General features: G+C 44.8%; 2 long non-coding RNA genes across 2 annotated transcripts; both read right to left on the reverse strand.

The window, feature by feature from the left end:
- Nucleotides 1–2885: 2885 nt before the first annotated feature.
- On the reverse strand, nucleotides 2886–7840 carry LOC140693073 (uncharacterized). Its single transcript, XR_012068728.1, has 3 exons — nucleotides 7737–7840; nucleotides 4465–4537; nucleotides 2886–3091 (listed from the first exon to the last, which is right to left on the reverse strand). It is a non-coding gene; the product is annotated as an uncharacterized lncRNA (long non-coding RNA).
- Nucleotides 7841–8215: 375 nt separating this feature from the next.
- LOC140693091 (uncharacterized) lies at nucleotides 8216–13200 on the reverse strand. Its single transcript, XR_012068747.1, has 3 exons — nucleotides 13029–13200; nucleotides 9756–9828; nucleotides 8216–8382 (listed from the first exon to the last, which is right to left on the reverse strand). It is a non-coding gene; the product is annotated as an uncharacterized lncRNA (long non-coding RNA).
- Nucleotides 13201–13293: the final 93 nt, after the last annotated feature.

A 13293-nucleotide genomic window follows, 5' to 3' on the forward strand; every position in this document is an offset into this window, starting at 1 on the left:
CGGATGCTACATTTTGGATGGCACCAGCACGGTACGGCACCGAGGACACCAAGGTAGGTCTGCGGGATCATTCCAGCAGGCCCTGATATGTGACATCCATTGATATGCTTCCACTGGTGTTTCTGTAGACAGAGAAGCTCTGAGAAGAACTGCTTTCATTGGCACATTCCCGTGGAACTACAAAGCACAAGCGCACTCTCAGTTTGCTGTTTTGGAAACACTCCAAAATGACATAGAGCAGAATGCAGAGCTGAGAACCTTTAAAAGCTTCATTTCCACAAGAGGAAGTGTCCTGCGCACTTTCAGAATTGTGAGATAAGCATTATCAAAATGAAGTTATGCAAATCGAAATAGTATTGGTTTTTCATCAAAACTAATGCAACAACAGCAATTGGAGATATACCAGACAACACACACAGGAACACGATATGGCATCAATGTCTAGGAGAAATTGTCCGCACAGAAATCCCATGGAATTGCGTAGAGCCAAAAGTCTAAAATTTTCACTTAACAAAGCCCTAGAAGTCCACATTACATACCTGATATTACCTGAGCAGTAGAGGTGAAGAAGTACAGTAAAAGAAACAGGAAGTACCATTTTCAGTTCCAAAGATATTGAAGGCCCAAAAGATAAGCTTTCAAACAACTAGACTGCAAAACGCTATCCAGACCATGTGTTGAAAATGGAGGTCAGGAAATCACTGAAAAACAACAGTGTCTCAGAATCACATAAGGCAGAATACCGGAAAAGGGGAAGAGAAAGTCTAAAGACGAGCCAAAAAATATCAGGAAACTCAATGGATGTGATAATATCAGGGCTAAAATTTAGTCGTAAGCAGACTAGATAATGCAGAGGGACGCGTGAATGACTGTGAAGACATGGGATCAGAAAAACCTCGGTCAGAAGCAGACATAGGAAAGCAAGTGCAAAGCAATGTAAACATTGCTGTTGAACCCTGGGTTAAGACAGGGCATGAAAGACTAGAATTCATAAGGGTCCCAGATGGAAAAGCAAGAGATAAGGAAACAAAAAATGTCTGAAAATTTATCTGTAGAAAAATCAGACTGAAACTTCCTGAAAGCCAAGAAAGAATCATGTATGCGAATTCAGGAATTACACAGCATCCAAAGGAGGTGGAATCCCAATAGACCTACCAGCAGCTGTATGATTCAAATCAACAAAGCTCACGAATATCACAGTGATTTAAAATGCACCTGGAGGAAACAACATAGTCACAAGGGAACCTCAAGAGGGGATTCAGCTGATATCTCGGCAGCAATATTGCAGGAGAGGGAGGAGTGCCAGGACACAGACCATATCCTGAATGGCCAAATGCTGCCACCTAGGGGAGCCTATGCCACATGACCGCCAGTCCTAATAACGGCAGAGCTAGAAAATTCCACAAACCGGCAAATCTTAAAAGAATTCAGCAGTTCAAAACTTATCCTACAAGAATGGTTGAGAAATCTACCCTGAATAGAAAAGCAGCAAGATGAAATGGAAAGAAGAAACCATTATTGGAAATGCAAGAAGAGCATGAGTGGCAAAGAAGAAACAAGAAGAAGGCAAGGAGGACATCAAAACCCTAAAGATGGGAGAGGGAAGCAGGAAATCATAGGTGATTGGAAGCACTCTCTTAAGTGAATCAGCTTATTTGACTCTCTGTTTCAAGCTTAAGGAGAGATGCATGGCCTGTCGTGTTTGCAATACAAGCGAGAAGCAGACCAACAAAGAATCAAACCAACAAGCAAACACCAAAATGGTACGGTTGGCTGATATTTACCAAGGGAACCATGATTATTCAAAAGAAAATACTTAAGGTGATGTCAAGGATCATTCAGCATGCATCGACCCATTATCGCGGCTTGCATGTACTCAGCACACTTGTATTCGGAGGCGTGCATTCATATTCGTAAATTTTGATTCATAAGAACATATCGTGACCTAACCCTAATGCCGATTTGGAATCAAATGGATTCCTAGTCCGTGATGTAGACTTGTATGTCTTCCAACAGGATGAAGGAATGCCATATTCTAGGCTACGTAGAGAAGAATTGTAAGAAGCCTATAACAAAGGCAAGTAGCTCTGCCAAAGTGTACTAAGAGCAAAAGAGACTGACAGCAAAGTGCACATTGGGGTTGGTTTCATTTCTTGGAATTTCAGCCCCCATGAAACCAATGGATCCATGTCCTGAGAGTGCGGGTGTTTCAGCAGAAATCAGGCGACGCATATGTATTCCGGGTGTACGGATATTATAGGAACATAAGTCTCCTTTAGTGGGTCTCTGTGTACTGTGAACTGTTAGAAAGTTTAAAGACGTGTGAAACCATCAACTGAAAAGGGACACACTTCCCTCCATTGGTACTGTGCATAGAGATCTGAACAAAAGGAAAGAGGGAAGAAGAAAGGCCCATGGGACGCTAGTGGGTAGAATCACATTTACCTTAGGAACCTCTCGTCGGATGCAGCCCCTCCCCCAACACTGACAAGATGCAGCAGCCATTGGGGATGGCAGTTAGTGGTTGGATTCCAGGTGGAATGTTGGTGTGTACCGCGAGGCTTGTTGTGGCTGTTGGATCCTAGGTAACCGGGCAGAGTTCTGTGGGTGGATCAGTGTGATGGAGGGGCTGCCGCCCTCTGTGAAGCTTGGCTTAGGTGTTTGGTCCGGGAAGCTGTGTAAGTTCGAGATACTGCTGCTGCCCAAAGACCTGAGGTCACAGGTCAGTTTCCAGAACCTGAAAGGGCAGACAGTGGAAGATCTGCCTGTCATCAGCTTACTGGTGAGGCTCCGAGGTACTTTCAGACTTGCCCAGTCCTGGTGAAGTCAACTTTAGGGGAGACACGAAGAGAAGCTGGCCGAAAAGCTGGCTGAACGGATTGAGGAGAGATGCGAACACATGGATGAGAGATGTTCTGCTACAATGGAGAATACTGGCGTGGAGACAGCTGTAGAGGATACCAGGCTCCAAAGACATTCATGAGACATATGGAACCTCGCTGATACTGGCAGAAACATACGGAGTGCCAACGTGGACTTGAGGAAGTTCCTCAATTCTCTTCTCCAAGAACGGGTCCAAGGTCCCTGACGTCTGCAAGAGAAGAGATGGCAGAGATGATCAAAACGCTCCTGTTCTTGGAAGAGGTCATGGGAATCCACACTTCCCAAGGGGCCTTCCCAAGCCATTCAGACCAGAATTCACCAAGCCCAGGTAAGCCTTTTCCCAGGTTTGGGCCTAGCTAGCAAGCACTTGCCTTCCCTCCCCTCCACACAGGCATCCATTTTGAAGGATCAGTAGCTGAGCTGCAATGAAGCCATTACGAGTAAAACAAGCCCCTCCTAGAATCAGAGTTCCTCCAGCTTCACACTCTGTGAACAACAGTGAACTCCTTAAAGGTCCAATAAACTTGGCTGAAATAGATAGGAATTGAATACTTAGCTCACACCTAGAAACGATGGCCTTCCGCTAGATTCAGCAAATGTTGTGCTTATGTCTTCCCTGGGGTGAAGGGAGTGTGGTAAGAGAGGGGAATCTGACTGAACTTGAATCTGTATTAGGCCTCAATTTTTCAAGACAGTATAGGTAAATAGTACAAGTCAGAAAGAGAACTGTACTGTAAAAGTCGCCAATGATATAAAAGACACAGCTTATGTGGATCGTCTTTCACTTGAGTCAAGCCCCCGTGGGCACTATATCATGCGGGTGCAGACTTGGTTGCGTTAAATGGCTTTACCCAACATGATCGGATGATTAAGCGTTCTCATCACTGATAGAAGAACACCTGGTTCTCCATAGACTAGCATAACTGCAGCAGGTTTCTCCTAGCTAGAATGCCTCTAGGTGCTTTTGGATTCAAACCTAAATGTATATATTTGGTTTCTTTCCTCTTGTATTTTCCTAGAGAGGGATGTTACCCCTTGAAATGCCAATATTGGCCAGTAGGTGTCATTGGGAGTAAAGGGCACCAATGCACAAGTGTATCCAAGTTTGGGGGTTATTTCAAGTTTCCAATAGTTATTTCATGGTTCCTGTTGGTTTCGGAGGCTTCAACCGTAAAGAGCCGACATGAACCCTTTAACAGTTTGGACTGCCAATTTGCATTCTATCTGTCTAGGTTTTCCGTCGAGCTGACAAAATGTTACCAAAATTGACAAGTCTGGCTTCTAGGTCGATTGAGTGTGTTTCAAAAAATAACTTCATTTTCGTATAACTCCCAAAACATGTAAATGAATTCTTTTAAACTTCTTAAAGACTGCAAATGAGATATCAACACAATGTCAAAACAGGTGTATTCGGACCATCCCTCCCACCACGGCTGTATAGAAACAAAGAGCTAAGCAAATATCACATTTCTGTGAAATGTATCTGGATAGTGTTGATTCATCGATGCCCAGTTGGCAGAGAAGAAGTGCAACCTGCACTCACTCGCTCCCATGAACAGAGCAATGGAAACATCCACTCACCCAGCCCTTGGCACAGGACACTTGCCGAAGAGAGGTCTGTTACTTCCAAAGACAGGATGAGGCCTCAGGACACCTGGAAGCAGGAGAAGGCAAAGCAGGAAATGGAATCCAGTGAGGGTCTGACCCCTGGTGATGGAGCAACAAGGGTGAACCTCTGTTTAACTTGGACGCACACTCTCAAGCGGACAGGAGACATGGGATAGAAGGTGATGTGCTGAGATTTACAAGAGTGCACAGCAGATGCTTGGCTGACAGAACTCAAAGAAACCAGTGCAAAATATCCCCACAGTTGATTCGGAGTCCAAGATCCCAGCTGCCACATTTGAGGTAGCAGAGGCAACGTTCTGTGAGGGATAGGGCTACGAATGATGGCACACGCTGAGTCTCAGGGATCTGGAGTGCATTGTGGGATGTGGTGGGTCGAATCAAGAGAGCAAACCAAAATGTGTACCAATGATAAAGCATCAAAACTGGTCACGTGGTTGAGATTACCAATATGTCCCATGGCCACAGCCAGTGCATCTGCAGGACCAGGGACCAATTGGGCATTTTGCCAATAGAGCACGTGTGGGGCTGACTCAGAGATATCGTTCATCTGGTCTGAGGGATCCAGGGGGCCTTGGTTTTGAAATCAGAATGAAAAGACTTAGGATCTGCTACATTCATAACCTGGGCTGGGATTATGGTTTGGTTTGAGGCACAGGATGCGCAACACTGTGTGGTTGCCTTCGTGCACCCGTGCCACAAGGATGAGAGGACAAGGAAGAGTGGTCCAAGTCCACAGCGTTAGAAGAGGAAGCATTACCTACAGCATTATCTCCCTAAAGCGGATGCTACATTTTGGATGGCACCAGCACGGTACGGCACCGAGGACACCAAGGTAGGTCTGCGGGATCATTCCAGCAGGCCCTGATATGTGACATCCATTGATATGCTTCCACTGGTGTTTCTGTAGACAGAGAAGCTCTGAGAAGAACTGCTTTCATTGGCACATTCCCGTGGAACTACAAAGCACAAGCGCACTCTCAGTTTGCTGTTTTGGAAACACTCCAAAATGACATAGAGCAGAATGCAGAGCTGAGAACCTTTAAAAGCTTCATTTCCACAAGAGGAAGTGTCCTGCGCACTTTCAGAATTGTGAGATAAGCATTATCAAAATGAAGTTATGCAAATCGAAATAGTATTGGTTTTTCATCAAAACTAATGCAACAACAGCAATTGGAGATATACCAGACAACACACACAGGAACACGATATGGCATCAATGTCTAGGAGAAATTGTCTGCACAGAAATCCCATGGAATTGCGTAGAGCCAAAAGTCTAAAATTTTCACTTAACAAAGCCCTAGAAGTCCACATTACATACCTGATATTACCTGAGCAGTAGAGGTGAAGAAGTACAGTAAAAGAAACAGGAAGTACCATTTTCAGTTCCAAAGATATTGAAGGCCCAAAAGATATGCTTTCAAACAACTAGACTGCAAAACGCTATCCAGACCATGTGTTGAAAATGGAGGTCAGGAAATCACTGAAAAACAACAGTGTCTCAGAATCACATAAGGCAGAATACCGGAAAAGGGGAAGAGAAAGTCTAAAGACGAGCCAAAAAATATCAGGAAACTCAATGGATGTGATAATATCAGGGCTAAAATTTAGTCGTAAGCAGACTAGATAATGCAGAGGGACGCGTGAATGACTGTGAAGACATGGGATCAGAAAAACCTCGGTCAGAAGCAGACATAGGAAAGCAAGTGCAAAGCAATGTAAACATTGCTGTTGAACCCTGGGTTAAGACAGGGCATGAAAGACTAGAATTCATAAGGGTCCCAGATGGAAAAGCAAGAGATAAGGAAACAAAAAATGTCTGAAAATTTATCTGTAGAAAAATCAGACTGAAACTTCCTGAAAGCCAAGAAAGAATCATGTATGCGAATTCAGGAATTACACAGCATCCAAAGGAGGTGGAATCCCAATAGACCTACCAGCAGCTGTATGATTCAAATCAACAAAGCTCACGAATATCACAGTGATTTAAAATGCACCTGGAGGAAACAACATAGTCACAAGGGAACCTCAAGAGGGGATTCAGCTGATATCTCGGCAGCAATATTGCAGGAGAGGGAGGAGTGCCAGGACACAGACCATATCCTGAATGGCCAAATGCTGCCACCTAGGGGAGCCTATGCCACATGACCGCCAGTCCTAATAACGGCAGAGCTAGAAAATTCCACAAACCGGCAAATCTTAAAAGAATTCAGCAGTTCAAAACTTATCCTACAAGAATGGTTGAGAAATCTACCCTGAATAGAAAAGCAGCAAGATGAAATGGAAAGAAGAAACCATTATTGGAAATGCAAGAAGAGCATGAGTGGCAAAGAAGAAACAAGAAGAAGGCAAGGAGGACATCAAAACCCTAAAGATGGGAGAGGGAAGCAGGAAATCATAGGTGATTGGAAGCACTCTCTTAAGTGAATCAGCTTATTTGACTCTCTGTTTCAAGCTTAAGGAGAGATGCATGGCCTGTCGTGTTTGCAATACAAGCGAGAAGCAGACCAACAAAGAATCAAACCAACAAACAAACACCAAAATGGTACGGTTGGCTGATATTTACCAAGGGAACCATGATTATTCAAAAGAAAATACTTAAGGTGATGTCAAGGATCATTCAGCATGCATCGACCCATTATCGCGGCTTGCATGTACTCAGCACACTTGTATTCGGAGGCGTGCATTCATATTCGTAAATTTTGATTCATAAGAACATATCGTGACCTAACCCTAATGCCGATTTGGAATCAAATGGATTCCTAGTCCGTGATGTAGACTTGTATGTCTTCCAACAGGATGAAGGAATGCCATATTCTAGGCTACGTAGAGAAGAATTGTAAGAAGCCTATAACAAAGGCAAGTAGCTCTGCCAAAGTGTACTAAGAGCAAAAGAGACTGACAGCAAAGTGCACATTGGGGTTGGTTTCATTTCTTGGAATTTCAGCCCCCATGAAACCAATGGATCCATGTCCTGAGAGTGCGGGTGTTTCAGCAGAAATCAGGCGACGCATATGTATTCCGGGTGTACGGATATTATAGGAACATAAGTCTCCTTTAGTGGGTCTCTGTGTACTGTGAACTGTTAGAAAGTTTAAAGACGTGTGAAACCATCAACTGAAAAGGGACACACTTCCCTCCATTGGTACTGTGCATAGAGATCTGAACAAAAGGAAAGAGGGAAGAAGAAAGGCCCATGGGACGCTAGTGGGTAGAATCACATTTACCTTAGGAACTTCTCGTCGGATGCAGCCCCTCCCCCAACACTGACAAGATGCAGCAGCCATTGGGGATGGCAGTTAGCGGTTGGATTCCAGGTGGAATGTTGGTGTGTACCGCGAGGCTTGTTGTGGCTGTTGGATCCTAGGTAACCGGGCAGAGTTCTGTGGGTGGATCAGTGTGATGGAGGGGCTGCCGCCCTCTGTGGAGCTTGGCTTAGGTGTTTGGTCCGGGAAGCTGTGTAAGTTCGAGATACTGCTGCTGCCCAAAGACCTGAGGTCACAGGTCAGTTTCCAGAACCTGAAAGGGCAGACAGTGGAAGATCTGCCTGTCATCAGCTTACTGGTGAGGCTCCGAGGTACTTTCAGACTTGCCCAGTCCTGGTGAAGTCAACTTTAGGGGAGACACGAAGAGAAGCTGGCCGAAAAGCTGGCTGAACGGATTGAGGAGAGATGCGAACACATGGATGAGAGATGTTCTGCTACAATGGAGAATACTGGCGTGGAGACAGCTGTAGAGGATACCAGGCTCCAAAGACATTCATGAGACATATGGAACCTCGCTGATACTGGCAGAAACATACGGAGTGCCAACGTGGACTTGAGGAAGTTCCTCAATTCTCTTCTCCAAGAATGGGTCCAAGGTCCCTGACGTCTGCAAGAGAAGAGATGGCAGAGATGATCAAAACGCTCCTGTTCTTGGAAGAGGTCATGGGAATCCACACTTCCCAAGGGGCCTTCCCAAGCCATTCAGACCAGAATTCACCAAGCCCAGGTAAGCCTTTTCCCAGGTTTGGGCCTAGCTAGCAAGCACTTGCCTTCCCTCCCCTCCACACAGGCATCCATTTTGAAGGATCAGTAGCTGAGCTGCAATGAAGCCATTACGAGTAAAACAAGCCCCTCCTAGAATCAGCGTTCCTCCAGCTTCACACTCTGTGAACAACAGTGAACTCCTTAAAGGTCCAATAAACTTGGCTGAAATAGATAGGAATTGAATACTTAGCTCACACCTAGAAACGATGGCCTTCCGCTAGATTCAGCAAATGTTGTGTTTATGTCTTCCCTGGGGTGAAGGGAGTGTGGTAAGAGAGGGGAATCTGACTGAACTTGAATCTGTATTAGGCCTCAATTTTTCAAGACAGTATAGGTAAATAGTACAAGTCAGAAAGAGAACTGTACTGTAAAAGTCGCCAATGATATAAAAGACACAGCTTATGTGGATCGTCTTTCACTTGAGTCAAGCCCCCGTGGGCACTATATCATGCGGGTGCAGACTTGGTTGCGTTAAATGGCTTTACCCAACATGATCGGATGATTAAGCGTTCTCATCACTGATAGAAGAACACCTGGTTCTCCATAGACTAGCATAACTGCAGCAGGGTTCTCCTAGCTAGAATGCCTCTAGGTGCTTTTGGATTCAAACCTAAATGTATATATTTGGTTTCTTTCCTCTTGTATTTTCCTAGAGAGGGATGTTACCCCTTGAAATGCCAATATTGGCCAGTAGGTGTCATTGGGAGTAAAGGGCACCAATGCACAAGTGTATTCAAGTTTGGGGGTTATTTCAAGTTTCCAATAGTTATTTCATGGTTCCTGTTGGTTTCGGAGGCTTCAACCGTAAAGAGCCGACATGAACCCTTTAACAGTTTGGACTGCCAGTTTGCATTCTATCTGTCTAGGTTTTCCGTCGAGCTGACAAAATGTTACCAAAATTGACAAGTCTGGCTTCTAGGTCGATTGAGTGTGTTTCAAAAAATAACTTCATTTCCGTATAATTCCCAAAACATGTAAATGAATTCTTTTAAACTTCTTAAAGACTGCAAATGAGATATCAACACAATGTCAAAACAGGTGTATTCGGACCATCCCTCCCACCACGGCTGTATAGAAACAAAGAGCTAAGCAAATATCACATTTCTGTGAAATGTATCTGGATAGTGTTGATTCATCGATGCCCAGTTGGCAGAGAAGAAGTGCAACCTGCACTCACTCGCTCCCATGAACAGAGCAATGGAAACATCCACTCACCCAGCCCTTGGCACAGGACACTTGCCGAAGAGAGGTCTGTTACTTCCAAAGACAGGATGAGGCCTCAGGACACCTGGAAGCAGGAGAAGGCAAAGCAGGAAATGGAATCCAGTGAGGGTCTGACCCCTGGTGATGGAGCAACAAGGGTGAACCTCTGTTTAACTTGGACGCACACTCTCAAGCGGACAGGAGACATGGGATAGAAGGTGATGTGCTGAGATTTACAAGAGTGCACAGCAGATGCTTGGCTGACAGAACTCAAAGAAACCAGCGCAAAATATCCCCACAGTTGATTCGGAGTCCAAGATCCCAGCTGCCACATTTGAGGTAGCAGAGGCAACGTTCTGTGAGGGATAGGGCTACGAATGATGGCACACGCTGAGTCTCAGGGATCTGGAGTGCATTGTGGGATGTGGTGGGTCGAATCAAGAGAGCAAACCAAAATGTGTACCAATGATAAAGCATCAAAACTGGTCACGTGGTTGAGATTACCAATATGTCCCATGGCCACACCCAGTGCATCTGCAGGACCAGGGACCAATTGGGCATTTTGCCAATAGAGCACGTGTGGGGCTGAATCAGAGATATCGTTCATCTGGTCTGAGGGATCCAGGGGGCCTTGGTTTTGAAATCAGAATGAAAAGCCTTAGGATCTGCTACATTCATAACCTGGGCTGGGATTATGGTTTGGTTTGAGGCACAGGATGCGCAACAGCTGTGTGGTTGCCTTCGTGCACCCGTGCCACAAGGATGAGAGGACAAGGAAGAGTGGTCCAAGTCCACAGCGTTAGAAGAGGAAGCATTACCTACAGCATTATCTCCCTAAAGCGGATGCTACATTTTGGATGGCACCAGCACGGTACGGCACCGAGGACACCAAGGTAGGTCTGCGGGATCATTCCAGCAGGCCCTGATATGTGACATCCATTGATATGCTTCCACTGGTGTTTCTGTAGACAGAGAAGCTCTGAGAAGAACTGCTTTCATTGGCACATTCCCGTGGAACTACAAAGCACAAGCGCACTCTCAGTTTGCTGTTTTGGAAACACTCCAAAATGACATAGAGCAGAATGCAGAGCTGAGAACCTTTAAAAGCTTCATTTCCACAAGAGGAAGTGTCCTGCGCACTTTCAGAATTGTGAGATAAGCATTATCAAAATGAAGTTATGCAAATCGAAATAGTATTGGTTTTTCATCAAAACTAATGCAACAACAGCAATTGGAGATATACCAGACAACACACACAGGAACACGATATGGCATCAATGTCTAGGAGAAATTGTCCGCACAGAAATCCCATGGAATTGCGTAGAGCCAAAAGTCTAAAATTTTCACTTAACAAAGCCCTAGAAGTCCACATTACATACCTGATATTACCTGAGCAGTAGAGGTGAAGAAGTACAGTAAAAGAAACAGGAAGTACCATTTTCAGTTCCAAAGATATTGAAGGCCCAAAAGATAAGCTTTCAAACAACTAGACTGCAAAACGCTATCCAGACCATGTGTTGAAAATGGAGGTCAGGAAATCACTGAAAAACAACAGTGTCTCAGAATCACATAAGGCAGAATACCGGAAAAGGGGAAGAGAAAGTCTAAAGACGAGCCAAAAAATATCAGGAAACTCAATGGATGTGATAATATCAGGGCTAAAATTTAGTCGTAAGCAGACTAGATAATGCAGAGGGACGCATGAATGACTGTGAAGACATGGGATCAGAAAAACCTCGGTCAGAAGCAGACATAGGAAAGCAAGTGCAAAGCAATGTAAACATTGCTGTTGAACCCTGGGTTAAGACAGGGCATGAAAGACTAGAATTCATAAGGGTCCCAGATGGAAAAGCAAGAGATAAGGAAACAAAAAATGTCTGAAAATTTATCTGTAGAAAAATCAGACTGAAACTTGCTGAAAGCCAAGAAAGAATCATGTATGCGAATTCAGGAATTACACAGCATCCAAAGGAGGTGGAATCCCAATAGACCTACCAGCAGCTGTATGATTCAAATCAACAAAGCTCACGAATATCACAGTGATTTAAAATGCACCTGGAGGAAACAACATAGTCACAAGGGAACCTCAAGAGGGGATTCAGCTGATATCTCGGCAGCAATATTGCAGGAGAGGGAGGAGTGCCAGGACACAGACCATATCCTGAATGGCCAAATGCTGCCACCTAGGGGAGCCTATGCCACATGACCGCCAGTCCTAATAACGGCAGAGCTAGAAAATTCCACAAACCGGCAAATCTTAAAAGAATTCAGCAGTTCAAAACTTATCCTACAAGAATGGTTGAGAAATCTACCCTGAATAGAAAAGCAGCAAGATGAAATGGAAAGAAGAAACCATTATTGGAAATGCAAGAAGAGCATGAGTGGCAAAGAAGAAACAAGAAGAAGGCAAGGAGGACATCAAAACCCTAAAGATGGGAGAGGGAAGCAGGAAATCATAGGTGATTGGAAGCACTCTCTTAAGTGAATCAGCTTATTTGACTCTCTGTTTCAAGCTTAAGGAGAGATGCATGGCCTGTCGTGTTTGCAATACAAGCGAGAAGCAGACCAACAAAGAATCAAACCAACAAGCAAACACCAAAATGGTACGGTTGGCTGATATTTACCAAGGGAACCATGATTATTCAAAAGAAAATACTTAAGGTGATGTCAAGGATCATTCAGCATGCATCGACCCATTATCGCGGCTTGCATGTACTCAGCACACTTGTATTCGGAGGCGTGCATTCATATTCGTAAATTTTGATTCATAAGAACATATCGTGACCTAACCCTAATGCCGATTTGGAATCAAATGGATTCCTAGTCCGTGATGTAGACTTGTATGTCTTCCAACAGGATGAAGGAATGCCATATTCTAGGCTACGTAGAGAAGAATTGTAAGAAGCCTATAACAAAGGCAAGTAGCTCTGCCAAAGTGTACTAAGAGCAAAAGAGACTGACAGCAAAGTGCACATTGGGGTTGGTTTCATTTCTTGGAATTTCAGCCCCCATGAAACCAATGGATCCATGTCCTGAGAGTGCGGGTGTTTCAGCAGAAATCAGGCGACGCATATGTATTCCGGGTGTACGGATATTATAGGAACATAAGTCTCCTTTAGTGGGTCTCTGTGTACTGTGAACTGTTAGAAAGTTTAAAGACGTGTGAAACCATCAACTGAAAAGGGACACACTTCCCTCCATTGGTACTGTGCATAGAGATCTGAACAAAAGGAAAGAGGGAAGAAGAAAGGCCCATGGGACGCTAGTGGGTAGAATCACATTTACCTTAGGAACTTCTCGTCGGATGCAGCCCCTCCCCCAACACTGACAAGATGCAGCAGCCATTGGGGATGGCAGTTAGCGGTTGGATTCCAGGTGGAATGTTGGTGTGTACCGCGAGGCTTGTTGTGGCTGTTGGATCCTAGGTAACCGGGCAGAGTTCTGTGGGTGGATCAGTGTGATGGAGGGGCTGCCGCCCTCTGTGGAGCTTGGCTTAGGTGTTTGGTCCGGGAAGCTGTGTAAGTTCGAGATACTGCTGCTGCCCAAAGAC

Source organism: Vicugna pacos, unplaced genomic scaffold, assembly GCF_048564905.1.
Source record: "Vicugna pacos unplaced genomic scaffold, VicPac4 scaffold_19, whole genome shotgun sequence".
Classification (NCBI taxonomy): domain Eukaryota; kingdom Metazoa; phylum Chordata; class Mammalia; order Artiodactyla; family Camelidae; genus Vicugna; species Vicugna pacos.